General features: G+C 39.7%; 1 long non-coding RNA gene across 1 annotated transcript in view; it reads left to right on the top strand.

Annotated features, from left to right (window-relative positions):
* The first annotated feature begins 530 nt into the window (after positions 1-530).
* Positions 531-17,361, top strand: part of LOC124787818 — a 415,837-nt gene continuing 399,006 nt past the window's right edge. Inside the window, exon 1 of the long non-coding RNA XR_007016017.1 lies at positions 531-4,318. This is a non-coding gene — a long non-coding RNA (uncharacterized LOC124787818). The remainder of the gene's footprint in view (positions 4,319-17,361) is intronic.

Below are 17,361 nucleotides of genomic sequence, written 5' to 3'. Positions count from 1 at the left end.
GTTTCCTTTCTACGTGACCGGGAGAGCGGTGTGCTGACCCCACGCCCCTCCTATCCGCAATCTCAACTGCGCATGACACGTCGGTCGGGTGGTCCCGATGGGCCACTTGTGGCCTGAAGACGGAGTGCTTTTTTTTCTACGTGAGACTGTATGGCGTTCATATAGCTTTTTAAAATCTCTATTGCAATCACTGCGACATTCTGCTTAAACTGCCTTGCCTAAAAGCTACCATCACTGTCCAACTTGATTTCGTATGGAGTTACTGTTATGGGGATAAATAAATCAGGGTGTACAAAACTGAAACTCAGTTGTTGAAAATCACTACACGACACCAAGCATCTACGTCTAATATATAGCTGGGGACAGAAGATGCCTCAAAGTATGCAGTCTCACCGTTTGAAAGTCGGTATCAAAACTGATGCAAGAAGTCCTGAAGTTATGTCTGTGTGAATTCTCAAGCGAAATGACTTTGGATACAGAAATGAGAAAGAAGAAAACAGATATAACATAGAATACGCAGCCTCGTCTGTTTCGTCGTTAGTAGGGCTGGTAGGAGGAAAACTGCAGTTCACTTATATTTTTGTCTGAATTATCAAACAGACTGTTCCCAGAATCAATTAACAAGAATCACAGAAAGCGGACTTCAGAAAGATATAGCGCAGTAGCAAGGAAAGGAAACGACAACGCAAATGAAAAGAGAACAAAAAATGTAATTTACTAAAATCACTAATAGTCTATTTATAAAACACTAACGTACGAAAACTGCAGTGTACAAGGGATGCAGGCAACAGAGATAAACTTAAGAAATGGATTCAGCAAAAAAAGTGAAGAAACAGGAAAATACTGTAGCTGTGTTAGGAAATGGAAATCGTGTGCAGGATAGTCAAACATCGACTGAAAAGTGTAATCGGAAAATTCAGTATTAATGAATTACTGAAACAGCGAAGCATCCTTCGGTTATGGTTGCTATTATGAATAGGAAACAACGAATAAAGTGTACGTAATCAGTGTTGTAACTGTAGCTGCACAGAATGAAAATTATTGTTGGGGGAAATGTGATTTAACATTAACAAACAGGACTAATACCTCGAAGTTAACGAGGAAGGAGAGATCCACGAGGAGAGAAAGGGAAGAAATATCAGCAGTTTCGATGTACAGTTTCATAGAATACACGAAGGACGAGAAGTGCTGAAAATATATTAAAGCGAAAGAGCTAACATTTACTGTATTTGGTATTACGGAAACAAGACTTCTGTTTATTAGTTGTTTGCAGCGGAATGCTATGTGACGTCCATAAGAAGAATGCAGAAAGTGTTGAAGCAGTCCTATTGTATCATTGCAAAAAGATGAAAGGAAGAAGGATACTGGAGAAATAAGAGTGAGGAAATTTAAACCCGTGTATCATCAAATGCTTGTACGAAAGGAAAGAAAAACTAGACGAAATTTCTGACAGCGCAGAAGTAATTAAACTAGGAATAGAAATATCCACAGAAAATAATATTGCAAGGAATAAAAGAAAAAACAATATTTACAGAGGTGAAGACGTTGACTAAAGTTGGAGCAATGAGAATTAATAACAACTGAGTCAGTAAATTGATACCTTACGCAATATGTATTGTTGTTGACACTATAAGTTCGGTAACTACAAGATAAGACCATCACCAACTTACAGCAGAATCTTTGTGACAGCTGCAGGAAGTTAGGGAGAGAAGAAGCCTGGGCAAGGCACGAAACCATCAGCGAAGGTACGATGTATCTTGATAATAAATTGCGCCACTGATTCTACCAACCTTCGCTGTGAAGTATTAGCGATGCACAATGTACTGAGTAAATATGGTGAACATATAAACAGTTCGTTTGCGTGTAAGTGGTGACTGAAGAGTTGCCATGAAAAAGGGAATAAAACTGAGGGCACGAACAAGATTTCTATCAATTCCACAGTTAAGGAGTTAAGGATACCTTTAAGTGGCGACGCTATTGTACTTGAAAATTTATTGAATTCAGTAGTCACATACTTGAGGAACAGATAGTGAGCCCATGAAGGATTCGTCGTCATGTATGTTTTCTGTGCGTCTGGCTGAAGAATTCGTCCTGCCTCTTTAAACGTTCCAGTGAAAAAGGAATGTATCCAGAGAATACGAATGATTTACTGTGCATTCAACGAGATGGTGGTAGTCCGTGTACAAACTTCAGGTCAGCTTTCAAACTACACTCCGATACCATTTCTTCAGATATTGCATAGCAAATGCCAATGACAGACGTGCTAAAAAGAATGGGAACATTCGTAAGCAGTTATATTAGGTTATTGAAAATTGAAATTAAGATCTGCTTTGGTAAAAGTAATTAGTAACAGCGACTGAACTCGAGTAGAAAAAAAATCACACGTTGTTAAACAGTTAATGGAATTATGTTGTTTTCACTACTTTCAACACGAATACCTAATTTTCAGGACTCAAATGTGTTCATTTCTAAAGGAGTGGTTGAATATCATCCATTATTTTAGACTTTGTAATATTCAGAAAAGTTTTTTTATTTTATTATTTTTACGCTGTGATTTCTGACAGTGCGGTGCTAAATGACAAGTACTAAGATAATAAATATCTATGGGATGAGGTATTGTATACTTTATATATAATCTGAGAATAATATTAAGTAAAAACGAGATAACTGACAAAGTAATGTTAAATAAAATAAGAGATCACTGTGGCGTTTCGAGAGGAGGTAAGTGGATTGCAGTCTACCAATCACCGATCCATCCACAAAAGATTTGTAGGTAAAAGTGTGATGTAATGAGTTTATACGGTGTATATGTTGTTTTGTGTATATAAACTTAGATGAGAGCTGTTATACTAAAAGAAAGTATATGAACCGTTGACGCAACATGACAATGACGCTTACTGTAAGTAGTCGAAAATGCAAGCACAGAGTTCAACCAATAGTCCAGAAGACTTACGCTTATAATACGCAGTCAAGCTACCGAAATTGAAATAGCTGTAGATCAAAGTTGTGCTTTTGTGGTGCTGCGCAGATATTAGACAGTTAATATAAAAATGCATGACGAGAATTATTCCAGTTATGAAAAAGGAAAAGTATCATTCAATTCCAGATGCTGGTAAAAGGTGACAAGGCATTCTGATGAAAACGTTACAGCCACTTACGTGAACAAGAGTGGAAGAAGACGACTCGGAATTGCTAAAAATCAGACAGAATACCTCGAAAACTACATGAAAAGTTGGTCTCTTGTGGAGGATTTACTCAAAGTTTATATTGAATGTTTTATTATAGTAACGATATTGCAGTTCTTTTCCATAATTAGTGAGTATATCTGACAAATCATTTTTCTGTTAATAATTTTTATCAATAACATTATGAATGTAGTAGATCTTTTGTAGTTTCTCAACAAGCTCCAGTATACTACATTGGTGCTGCAATGAAGAGAATAATAATAAAGGAACAAAAAATTTAAGTTAAAGTTTGAAGAATATTACGTCTGCTAAGGACAGTATTCTTTTGATGCAATGCGTTTGAAATTTAAATGCTGAAACTGAAGTGATCGTTGAAGTTCGGCTAGAAATAATAGTGAGGTTTTTTGTGAAACATTCGTATACAGTAAAACTACAGAATATAAAGAAACAGCATCATTGTATTCTGGATATAGACACTTTTTAGTTTTTTATTACAAGTAAAAATGCATTCAGAAAGATTAAGTCTTTTTGTATTTGCTGTTGGATCCTGCACTGAAAGTCTAAACTTCAGTGATACCATCAATTCTCCCACAACGTTTGCCAGTTCGGTGGATATGAAGTTGTAGTTCATGAATGCAATTATTTATCAACACGATTTACAAGGACATGCTTTAGAGGAAAATTTGAACTTAGTTGTTGTCATGAACTGAATTCATAGCTGACTGTAAAAAAGAATTTTAAAAAAGTGTAATGAATTCTTTTGGCACTGTTCAGTACAATGATACAGATCAAAAATAAACAAGGTGGAAGAAATTACAATGAGTGGATGATGTTACAATGTAATAACATGTTCTGTTAATGCAAGGATCTGCATGTCACTTCAGTGCTCACGGTTCCGTATGTACAGCGTCGTAAGGAACAGGAGATGTTAGAGTGAAGAGTGAGCAAGTATCAACAGTATCAAAGAGCATGAAATCAAAACTTGTTGCTGTACGTAGTGAAACACCAATACGGCTGTTGCATGAGTATTCGCCTTTCAAAGCTCTTCGAATGTGGAAGATGAAGCTTACATGTCCTCTCATCTTGACGCAGTGATGTTTCTCAACACGCCGCCTGGCCGTAAGCATCGAGTGGTAAGTAATAAATTACTGTCTGTTTTTAGAATAATATGTTGCTTCACAGTGGTTTCACCTTTCAAAGCAAGCGAACGGTGCTGGATAGTCCTTTTCCAGTGATTAACAGTATTATACATCAAGTCATTTGATATTCATATCTTAAAAACAAGGAGTGGTATTGTAATCAACCATTTTTATTATGTTTTGTAACCTTGGCATTCATATGTAAAGCTAGATTTGTGTCTGAGACAATCTTTCCTAAATTTGTCATAGAACTGGCTAAGATCTTCAGATAGTTTGCTGCAAAGGTGAAACCACTGCAATGACTCACGCATGGAAAATGCCGGCTATTATGTGAAGTTTCGCTAGCAGCAGAGTCGCCTTGAAATCGCACATCATAAATATTTATAGCAGAAATGCTGTAAGAAATATGTTATCTGTTAATGAAGCCCAGATACTGCGTTGTTAGTAGGCACGAAACAGGTTTTCTGTGTTGAGTTCGTAGACATCATTGCATACTCAGTATCTACTAAAATTCTGCTTTTTGTCCGTATGGACATATTTAAGTATATTTTACCTATGTAATAAAATAAATCTGCAACACAAGGCTATCACATAGCACTTTAGAGAGAGGGTGGAGGAGAAAAACGTTTTGTCTTACAGCGTATGTCGTTCGTTCACAGTCCTGAAAAAAATATGGCAGAGACAGGACCACCACACAGGAACTGTTGCCTACGGATTTCGAAACAAAAAAGAAAAATATAGATTTTCAAGTCAGGTCATCTACACGCAATTTCACTATTGCTTTTAACGCCTTAAGGGGCGAAAACATATTCCACAATGGTACACTGAGTGCCATGTTATTTGTCCATTCATAGCTCCACATTATCGTACGGTATGTCTGCTAAGAGTTCAAATCAAGCACACTATTCAGAAGTATCTCCTCGTATACGTGGATAATATCCTGCCAGTGGCTTGGACTGATTAGGAGGAACTGCGGAAAAGAATAATCGAGCTAGCTGGATTGACGCCCAGACCACGGTAATTCCTCTGTGTTCCCAGCGCTTCAGGCCTTGTTTTCGAGGACAGCCCAATCTAGAGTAGATGTCTAGGTGCAGAAGTCCAGATGTAGTCAAGTAGGAAATTTTCGATCACACAGAGACCCACAAAACAAGTAAAGGTAGCATGATGTACTTTTAGTTTCCACCCAAAATGAAGACAGCGCAGTTAAACGCACAGTGGGAAACTAATGTAGATAGTGAACTTTTGTTAAGCATTCCTTGGTAAGCTGTTTATCTGGCGGAGGGTTTATTGCGTTGTACAGCATGACAAGCAGATTTAAAGTAATTCTTTTTAATAATTATGAACAGTGCACTTTAATGTGGCGTTTCTAAACGTGTATACAAACTTTAATAAAATACCATTGAATTATTTTATTTCAATATTAATTTGAATTTTTTAAAGCCAACATTAATCTTTATTTTATGTGTACGCTTTTGTTTTTTTTCTCTTTTTTTTCCTCTGTGATTGATAACGTATTTAAGCGGACTGCAGTTCGTGATATAAGTTTGCCGAGCTGACGGGTAGCACCGTTATTTATTTTTTTCTCGTAAGCTGTAATTCAAATGATATTCCGAAAATCGCAGGCTCTAGCGTATGCAACAATCAACTCACCAAATCATTACCATACGATATGTGTTAATTAACCCGCTAAACATGCTTACTAATTTTTTGAAACATAAAAATTCTCTAACAACAAAAATAACAGCGTTTTTATGAGAACAATTCCCGTCGCAATGGTCGCGTCTTTTCGTTTCAATACATATCTTACGATTACACAACCTAACGGGAGAACCGCGGAAATGTGGCAAGTTTGGATAGATAGAAACTAATAAATGCAGGAAAACGGGAGTCCTGAGAGGGGTTTTGTGAAAACCTCGCTGTAGATTCGAGATCCCACATCTATTTTCACAACATACGACTGTTGAAAACAACTGTCGAATTTATTATGAACACGGACACAAAGCTCAATCAAAATCGCAACAACTGACTAATGAAAAACGACCTATACCGCAAACAGTATACGATATAATAAGAAACGAATATACCACAGAAATAAAAGAAAAGATACATAAGTAACGTAAATAAGAACCGTTGATTATGTCACTTACTAAGATAACCAAAGATCATAGTATGGGAAATACTAGATCCTCAAAGAGAGGGCACTGCCACTGTCGTTAACACTTCAGAAACGTAACGGTGCTGTCCAAATTTTCGGCTCTGCGAACCAGAAGCGATCGTGTTTCGTAGCCACCGGCACGCCGCAACTTTACGCAGGTGCTGATGATGATGATGACGAAAGCAACTGAGGATGTCCGTTCTCCTCAGAGCCTCCACACATGGATGCGTCCACGGTGATGCTGTACGTACAATTGGAACTCGTTTGAAAATACCTGGTGCTAATTTTATTTATTTTTTATTGTGGCCAACCTTCTTCATGACAACAATGGATGTTTACATAGACAATTACATTTATGTGAATCTGTGTAATAATGTATTTCTTTTTCTTTTTTTCCCATTCTGCTTAATGAACTAAGTTTACAGTGTCTGTTATATTATTTTTCCTTATCTTTATTTCTTCCTACTGCTCTAGCTCTAACATTTAGGCGGCTCCCTGTACGCTATTCTACGTGTATCCCAGTGGCATCTTTTTCCACTGTCAGTTGGGTACTACCGTAATGTAACTAAAAAAGAACCATGGTTTTCGTTATTTCAATCAATTTTGACTAATTTTACAGTTATTTTTATCAGTTGCTGCTGTTAGTACTAATGCAAAAGCACGTGCTACTATTACAATAAGAAATAATATAATTTTTACAGTCATAAAGAGGCCCTTTTACTGTTACCACCGCCTCGACTTTTCTACAAGAACTACAAGTACTGAAACTTCCATTATTAACTAACCCTTCTCCTCTGACTAACCCTTCTCCTCTGACCACTTATCATTAAGTGAGGGTCATTTACTCTCAGGCAGCAGTTAAGTAAGTTTGACTGTTTCTCGTCACACACACACACACACACACACACACACACACACACACATGCACCTACTGTTGTCTCTCTATACATTCCGTACCAGACTCTGTCGACTCAAGCAGTATCTTAACTGCCTGCAGACAGCACGGTAGTGGATCAGAGTCCATCACATAACTTTCACTGATTCTTCTCGTTCTTCTTAGGCACGGTTGCGCCCACTTTCCTTCACTTTTCCGTTACTGGGCCAAGCGATCGTAGAACTATCGGGCTTCGTTCTCGTTTCCTACGGTCATCTACAGGCATTAATCGACTTTCTTATGGTGTCTGTTGGCCTTACTTTTTCTGAGACAACCTCAACTCGAAGATTAGGTTAGCAAAGTCTTCCTTTACTATAATTGTGTTGTAAATAGTTTTAGCTTTTAAAGCCTGCTTAGCAGTCCTTCTATGTTGTCAACTAGGGCGCTTCTCATAGGATACAACCTGGTGCGCTGTTATGCCACAGTCACAGATTGTCGTTGCTTTCTTGCCAGTTATGTTCAGATATTGTGCAGGACATGTCTCAAGTACGGAAATGTAGTGGGACAGCGGCACAAAATGTATTACTTCGAGCCATTTGTTTACACCAGGAAAAAAATTAAAACTGCAAACCATCATTGTGTTTCTAGGAATACATGTACGTGTTAGATCAGTGATGTGTATCGAGTAGCCCCTTTCGCAATACAGATCGTCCCACTATAATTCAGGTATATGATAATGAGGTATGTGCAAGGAGATGGAAGAGGTGGATCGCCCTGACGAATGAATCGTAGCTGTGGGTCTTGTATTAAATTATTAACTGTGGGTTAGTTGAGGGTACGCTCAACAACTAAATTTAAAGTGGAATCATTAAGATTGTGATTTATTAACGAAGTTTGACCGTAGTTCAAGTAACATAGAACGTGAAATTACAAATGTTACTGTCTCACAAACTGGGGACCAGTGCAGGATGGAATCCGAATCCTTGAAAATTAGCCTCATATGATATGAGATCACAAAGAATACCACAGGAAAGAATGGGGTAATAAACTCGCGAAGTACCTAACTGAATATCAAATGTGATGTCGAATTGATCACGATGATTGTGTCGATTACAAAACGTGAAGGGGTTGAAACAGACACAGAGTAAATTTCTGAAAGTAATTGGAGTAAAATACACGGACCGAAAGGTTATTTACAACTTGTATAGAAACTAGACGGCAGAGCCGAAGAGCATGGAGGGAAAGCAATAGCCAAATAGGGACTGAGGTTGTAGCGTGGTTCCCATCTGTATATTGGGGAAGGTGTGAAAAAAAGCAAGGAGAAATTTGGAAAGGTAATTAAAGTTTAGGGAGAAGTAATTCCGTCAGAGACAGCAAAAGACTTGGTAGTGCACTTGCACGCAATAGATAATGTAGAACTGCTACGGTCGCAGTTTCGAATCCTGCCTCGGGCATGGATGTGTGTGATGTCCTTAGGTTAGTTAGGTTTAAGTAGTTCTAAGTTCTAGGGGACTGATGACCACAGATGTTAAGTCCCATAGTGCTCAGAGCCATTTGAACCATTTAGATAATGTATTGACAGGAGAATATAAGATGAACGTTACCACAAGCAAAAAATGTCGAATTAAATTAGGCGATGCTGAGGAATTAAATTAGAATTAACTCACAAACTTCGGCTGTGGTTCCGCATCAGCTGTAGAATATTTCAGAACAAACGAAAATTTTTGCCGAACCGGGATTCAAACCTGGATTACCTGCTTGGTGCGAGGGGTTGCCTTAACCACGCCGTATTATTGTAATGGGGCCTCTATCTCCCCTTATATCCCTTCCTTGCTATCAACAAATGTGTGTACTTCGTCCAGGCTTCAGTGCGTTTGTATAGGTGCATGTCCTCATGACAATAATACTCAAATAATGAAATAATACAATAATAAATGTAATTTTGTTGTTCTTCCCACTTCATAAATTAAGAAAAGTCCGTAAGAAAAGAAAAATGATTAAGTAAACTTATGCACTTATTACTCTTGATGAAGAAACAGTATTTCTTCACACTTGAAAAGAATATGAAGCCTTTTTCTGGACGATACGGAGGAGAGTGACTGTATCTCCACTAAAAAAAGAAAAATAACTTTCCACTGACTGAATAAAAGCAATCTTCTGTACTCGATAATCATGAAATAATATGGGGTTCATATTCCAGTGAGTAAAAGTAGGGTATCAGAGCACGGTTCCAGGAGTGGCGCAAATCTCCGTTTGTCCTTGTGTAAAATCTCCCTTTTGCTCGCACTATATTACCGTGATTCCCGCACAGGGTGACCTTGTTTTCTATCAGCGTTACCCCGCACTGCAGGAATTAAATTAGCTTCAAAAATGGTTCAAATGGCTCTGAGCACTATGGGACTTAACATCCAATTAGATTAGGAAATGGGATGTTAAAAGTAGTAGATGGCTTCTGCCCCTTTGGGCAGGAAAATGATTTATTGTGGCTCAAATAGACAGGATATAAAACATAGAAAGGCAATTCCAAGAAATGCTTCCCTGAAGAACAGAAATTTGTTAACATTGACTGTAAATTTAAGTATTAGGAAGTCTTTTCTGAAGATATTTGTCTGGGGTGTAGCCTTGTACGGAACTGAAACGTCGACGATAAACAGTGGAGACAAGAGCAGGATAGAAACTTTTGAAATGCGATGCATCATAAGAATTCTGAAGGTTGGATGGGTAGATTTGGTAATTAATGAGTAGGTACTGAATGAAACTGGGGAGAAATGAAATATGTGGCATAACTTGACTACAACTAACTAAAAGAAGGGATCGGTTGATAGGACACATTCTGAAACACAAGGGATCACCAACGTACAACTGGAAGGGGTGTGGGTGGGGGGGAGGGGGGGAAGGAGGGGGGGCGAGGCGTGTAAAAATTGCAGATTCAAATGGAAATCGGTTGCAGTAGTTACTCGGAGATGATAAAGCTTGCACGGGACGAAAGAAAATAGTGTGGAGAGCTGCATCAAACCAATCTTCGGACTGAAGAGCACCAAATGTTCTACAACTAAATCTACATGATTTTTGCTCTGGCCATTAATAAAGTCTGTTATCATTGTTTGTCCTACATGTCGGTACTCTATTTCGATTCTTTTGTAGAGCGTTTGCTCTGTCACAGCATCACCTTCACCGTTCGGTTGCCAAACTGCACAGCACACAGCTCTCACATCATACTCAATTTTGGCGCCGATGTTTAAACGAAAACGAGAGCGCGTGGCAGGCAAGACTCACGAGGAGAACACGGCAAGTGCCATCACCCGATTTCCCACGAACTTCGCTCAGTCGAAGCGGAGTCAGAAAACAATCGGACACGTATTTTAGCTTATCCGTAGATACTCGACCGTTTCTGAAAAAACGACGCTCCAAGTTTTCGAGATATTTTTGAGGTACTGTACATGTCTTTTACCGTGCGGGAACCTCAGACTAAATGGTGGCTCAGTGGTTCAGTCTGGCTTTAGCTGTCGCAGCGGTCGCACGCTCCTCAAGTTTGCTCCGTGAACGTTCGGTGCTTACACCAGTGTTCTCGTGTTTCGTGCTCGTTTATTGACGTTTTGCACGTGAATTAAGCGTTATCAATTGAGCATTTGGTCTTCTTTCGTGTCATCTTTCTACGTAGTGCCGTTGGGATTTCGACGTTGTCCGAGATTTCTTCGCTGCAGAACACCATGGCAAACTCCGTGAGAAAAAACACCGTGATTTTCGCCTTCGACAAGTACACCCGTCGAGTACAGCCCTCTGCACTTGAAATACACGACTGGATTACCGAGGTAATTGGCCTTCATTCTGAATCTGTTCATACCATGCAGCTAGACTCTGATGAATACTGCATTTTTGTAAAGTTTAACGATTCCGCGAGTGTAGACCGCTTTCTGGCAAAATTTGGTTATGAAACGGAATTTATACACCGTGATGGTACTAAAAGTACTGTCAAACCTCGGAATTCCGAGTCTGTAATTAGGAATGTAAGGGGTTTGAAAATTCCCATAGAAGTAGACAACTCGAAAATTAAAGATGTCCTTTCAAAGTATGGGGTTGTCAGGCAAATAGTCAACGAAAGGTGGGCTTCGCATTTCAAGCTGCAGTGCTTCAACGGCATTCGCTCCGTGGAGATGGAAGTGAAGGCAAACATTCCCTCCCACATCTTTGTTGACGGGCACAAGGCGCATGTTATGTACTCAGGGCAAACCCCTACATGTCATGTATGTAACGAGTCTGGTCACCTCCGTCAGGACTGCCCTCGCCGTGTTTTTGCGCTAAAAAATAACCTTATGCAACGCCAGAAATTAACATTCTAAGATTTGTTTCCAGCCAGTAATACAACAGAGCCGGCGGCTGTCGTGGATCCTGTTACTACCACTGAAAATGTTGCACTTAATGTTAATGACTTTCCGTCTTTAAAACCTGCATTAACTGCTGAAATTCCGTTCCGTGACAGCGAGATTCCCACTAAAAAGCGTCCTCTAGAGGGCACTGAAAAAAATGTTGATGAGGACTCTTCCTGTGAAACACCCGTTGCCAGGAGGCGAAGCCCAGTCCTGAAGATCTGTCGGAAGTGGAAAAAGGAGATGGAATGCAGGTCGATGTGGCTCCCACTTCCGCACAAGGACTTATACCGCCACGAACAGATAGTGACGCAGCTGGTAGTGAGCTTTGACGGAAATGTGACCCTGAGCCTGAGGTCACGGCTGAAATAGCCGCATCAAGTGCACAACCCATACAGTGCGAACAGTACGAGGAAGTACCAAGTAAACAACCTGCTGACTCCGAAGCGCAACGCAGCGCCGAAGGAGGAAATAAACAAGCATCACCGCCTCGCCAGCAAGACAACACAGCAGACACCACGCTGGAACCAAACACTGAAGACTCGCAAGCCACGCCCGTTGCCCCATTCAGCCACCGCCGGAGGCTGCGACCGACACCGGGTCTTGCTGTCACGCGTCATCAAGCGAAAGCCACACCAGAGAAGAAAGACATCAAGAAGAAGAATATTAAATATGGAGTCATCAGGGCCAACACTGACGAGGACGACTGCTACGGTCGCAGGCTCGAATCCTGCCTCGGGCATGGATGTGTGTGATGTCTTTAGGTTAGTTAGGTTTAAGTAGTTCTAAGTTCTAGGGGACTGATGACCACAGTAGTTAAGTCCCATAGTGCTCAGAGCCATTTGAACCATTTTTTTTAGCCACTGACGAGGAGAAAGAGAATGGCCACAGTGACTTATAGCAATGCATTGTCAGGATTTCAGGATACTTTTCTTCTCAAGCTCTTTGTTTAAAAGCAGTGTAAATTTTTCTAGGAAGTTAGTACATGTAATGGGCACACAGCTTGTAAAGATCGTGCCTTGTAGGGGAAACACGTTGCTGCTATAATCATACCGATCCTCATTCCAAATAGCTTCTTCTGGTATGTCTGTGATGCAAGCTTATAGCATTACTACTATTAACATTAATAAAATACAGTCACCCTTGAAATTGGCAGCACTAAAAGAATTCTTGTATCAGTCCGGGACAGATATCGCGTTGCTACAAGAAATTGCGATAACGGAATTTCGGATCCAAGGCTTTTTTAAAATTGTTAATGTTTCTACGGAAGCCAATATCGGTACAGCCATTCTTATAAGGGAAGGCATTCCGGTGACTGAAGTCGAACGACTAGAATCAGGAAGAGCCATAGGCATAAAAATTTTCGATGTGACAGTGCTTAACCTTTACACCCCATCAGGAAATTCCCACAAATTGGATCGTGCGAAGTTTTTTCAAGATGAACTGATTTATTTATTGAGGAAAAATCCGTGTTCTCTTATACTAGGTGGAGATTTTAGCTGTGTTTTAAACCAGAAAGATCAACAACCCAACTTCAACTACTCGCCACAGTTAAAAAAGTTAGTAAGTGATCTACACCTTAAGGATGTGTGGGAACTTCAGCACCCGACGTCAGTCGAGTTCACGTATATAACCAGCCATTCCAGCAGCAGAATAGATAGAATTTACGTGTCACCAAATATGTAAAATTATTTATTAAACGTTGAAACTATTCCCGTGTATTTTAGCGATCACAGTACACTTTTAACTTGCTTTAATTTAAGTGTACAGCCAACCCGTCGATTCAGAGGCCAATGGAATTTAAATATCTCTGTTTTAACTGACAGAGAACTGGAACAGGAAATAAGAGTAGCGTGGACTATGTGCCTCCGCACAGTAGACAAGCAGCCAACAGTCATTGACTGGTGGACTAGGAGGGCTAAACCAAGGCTGCGGAAAGTTGTCATGCAGTATAGTGCAGCGAGGTATAGGGGGTTTGAGGAATACAATGTAATTTTATTATAAACTTTTAAGAGACTTATATCAACAGGCCCATGACGACGTAATTCGTCCGAATGATATCAAAAAAAATAAAAGCCAAGTTATTAAGCATTAAACGGCAACAGACGGAGGGACTCAAAATTAAATCGAAAGCCACATCAATAGTAGCAGATGAAACAGCTTCTCTGTATCACTTGGTGCGGCATGCTAAAAACAGACGTCTAACTTTAATTGATGAAGTCCAGACGCATACTGGTACGAGGCTCACATGCCAGAAACAAATACTGGACGAAGTCCACAGGTACTATGAAACCTTATATGCCCCTATCACAGTGGAAGATGCAGCTCTCGAGGACTTTCTCACTATTTTAGGTCCACAATTGTCGGGAACAGACAACGCTGACATCCTGTCACCTATTACTAAAGATGAAGTGCATGAGGCAGTGCGTAACTCACCTCTCAAAAAATCTCCGGGACTTGATGGCCTCCCTGTGGAGTTTTACGCCCGCTACTGGTCTATAATTGGGGACAAGATCACTTCCATGGCAAATGAGGTCCTGAACGGAAAACCGGTCCCTGCAGAGTTTAAGGAAAGTAAAATAGTACTGATTCCTAAGAGTAAAGGTAAAACCAACTTAAACAATTTTCGGCCTCTTTCGCTACTAAATTCTAATTACAAAATAATTTCGCGTATTATCAACAAAAGACTCTCTCCCTTTTCCAACAAAATATTGAGTCATCATCAATCTTGTTCTCCGACCAGAACGATATTCGAAAGTCTATCTGCATACAGAGACGTCATTGCAATTGCCTCAGTGACAAGTATAAAATGTGCGTTAATCTTTATAGATTTCAACAAAGCTTTTGACCGCGTTAGTCATAGATACCTCTTTGCGACGCTGTCAAGAATGGCTTTCCACCCCCAGATTGTGAACATGGTAAGGAATATTGCAACAGGTATAAATGCAAAAATAGCAATCAATGGCCAAACATCTAAACCCATACAGATAAGGCGAGGGGTTTCACGGGGCAGTCCCTCATCTATGTTTTTATTTTCCGTATCTTTAGAGCCCTTCCTCCGCACTGTCCACGCAATATTAACAGGCATAACATTGAGTGGTGAGAAAACTGTCATACGAGCTTATGCTGAAGACGTGGGCGTTGTAATAAGGAATAAGGAGGAGACAGTTACACTGGAAAGAGAAATCCAAAGGTATTGTCTAGCGTCGGGAGCGACAGCAAATGAAAACAAAAGTCAAATATTGAATCTACGGGGCCTAGATCACCTTCGACTGGCATGGGCAAAAGAAGACAACAAACATAAAACTTTGAGAATAACCTTAATGGCATGTCCGATGCGGATGGCTGCTTTTAACTGGACGGAAGCTAGGTGGAAAGTTCATGGTGCTGTAATGGAGAACATCCATCGAACTATGGACCTGGTGCAAAAAGTCAGATTCATCAACTCCTGCGTTTTGTCTAAAGCGTATTTCACTGCGCAGGTATTTCCAATCCATAAACTAGTAGCGAAATGGATCATGTCCACTGTTACCAATTATTTATGGCGAGGAGACATATTCAGGGTTGGTGCGACTACCGTTATACTGGATGTCAGAAACGGGGGCCTCGGTTTGGTGGATATTCGCAATAAAGCGTCTGCTCTGTTCCTCAAACGGACTTTCCATATACTCAGAGAACTTCCACAATGTATAACCCCAAAGCTCTTTGAGGCTGTGACAGCCCATAGCCTGCAAGCACCGATTGATGTGCGAAGGATTAATGCCCGTCTGTAGTATGTGAGGAACTTTACCCTCGAAGCAAGTTATCTTAGTGACGAAATCAGAAGCAACACACGTATCACAGCGCGCGACATCATACTTGAAAGGAAGCTAAATGAGGGTAGAAACAAAATTGAAACGAAATTCCCAAATTGTGACTGGAAAGCTGTATGGCGGAACATCAACTATGCCGGGCTATCTACAGACGCTATTTCCTCATGGTATAAAACAGTTAATAATGTCATCAGCACCAACGAGAGACTATATGGGATCGGTTTAAACCAGACACACCTTTGTGGAAAATGCAATCTGGTGGATACACTCAGCCACAGATTCACCTGTGGTGGCAATGCGCATAACTGGAATTGGATCAGGCAACAAATCGCCTTTCTCACCAGATCCTCTACGGAATATATAACGCCATCGCTCCTCCTGAGACCGGACATGACATGCTTTCCGAAATTAAAAACCAACGCCATTAGCTGGTTACTGGGAAAATATGTTAGTTATGTCATCCACACACCTGGGTCGGACAACGAGTTAGAATTCCGTGTTTACATGAAGTGTGAATATGCAAAAATCAGCACGTATCGCAACCACAAGAAGCACTACGGCAACATGCTGAAGATCATGTTTGAAAGAATGGGTGTTGGTTAAATATGTGGAACCACTACAACACCTTGAACGAGAACGAACAGAAGAAAATTAAAAGTCACTTGGTTTCTTATTATTATTTACTACTACCTTGCTTCCGGAACTTTTTTTTTTCAAAACATTTTGTTCAAAATTACTCTTGTTCGACTTCCAAAGTATTTGTGTGATTCGAGAAGAAGTGTTAAGTTTTTTTTATCAGTGTTCAGTTTCTTGTCAGACAAGAGGTTTCTTTGTCTTTCTTACATCGGAGAATGGGAATACTGTGTTAAGAATTCTGTACACTTAGTGCTATGACCCGACAGGGGTGGGCCTCGACGCACTGGCAGTGCCGTGAACAGACCCTACTGCTAGTGCGGCGTGTACCACGCCCTGACCATCCTAAAAATACAAATAAATAAATAAATAATGAAAAAAAATAAAAAATAAAAAGAAAATGAAAGTGGTTAATAAAAATTGGATTGCTGGAAAAAGGAATGGATAAAAAAAGTGGATAGAGAAATAAAAGGGAAAAAAAAGTGGTTAGGGTCACACTTTCTTAACTTTGCGTCCCACGTTCGAAACCCGATTATTCTTTTTGTTTATTTTATTTTTATTATTTTCATTTATCCATCCCTGTCAGTAGAAGGTTATTACACGAATGTTTCTTAACGAATCAAGAGATGCAAGGGCATTATGTTAACTGTAAAATTACAACTGGATTCCACAATAAGTATAAGAAATTTATTATGATATATATATATATATATATATATATATATATATATATATATATATGTGTGTGTGTGTGTGTGTGTGTGTGTGTGTGTGTGTGTATGTATGGTATGTTGTGGTGTTAAAATCTTTTTTAATTTCTTATATTCTGATATTTTATTCTGATATATTTTATTCTTCAGGAAGATTTGGTACATTCCCTCGTATGATACCTATCGCAGAAACAATTTAAACAAATTCCGAACACCACGAGCATTGAGCGGAGGCAGGTTTGCCACAGTGACGTTTCTTCGTATGAATCTCAGTCGGGAGAGAAACGTCGTTAACATTGCTGAAGGTATCGCGTGTTGACAATAATTTCGGAAAACGCGCTTGTAGGTGATTATAAAACAATATACACTACAGTAATTTTACCTAAAACAATTCCCGGTAATTTTCTCATTTTTTAAATTCATTCATCTGACATACAATTGGTAGACGAATAAAGATAACGCTCTTTCTTTCTTTCTTTCGCTTAC

This window comes from Schistocerca piceifrons, chromosome 1 (assembly GCF_021461385.2).
Source record: "Schistocerca piceifrons isolate TAMUIC-IGC-003096 chromosome 1, iqSchPice1.1, whole genome shotgun sequence".
NCBI classification, from domain to species: Eukaryota; Metazoa; Arthropoda; class Insecta; order Orthoptera; family Acrididae; genus Schistocerca; species Schistocerca piceifrons.
The sequence above is the reverse complement of the archived record's forward strand: the minus strand, read 5'-3'. Positions and strand labels throughout refer to the sequence as shown.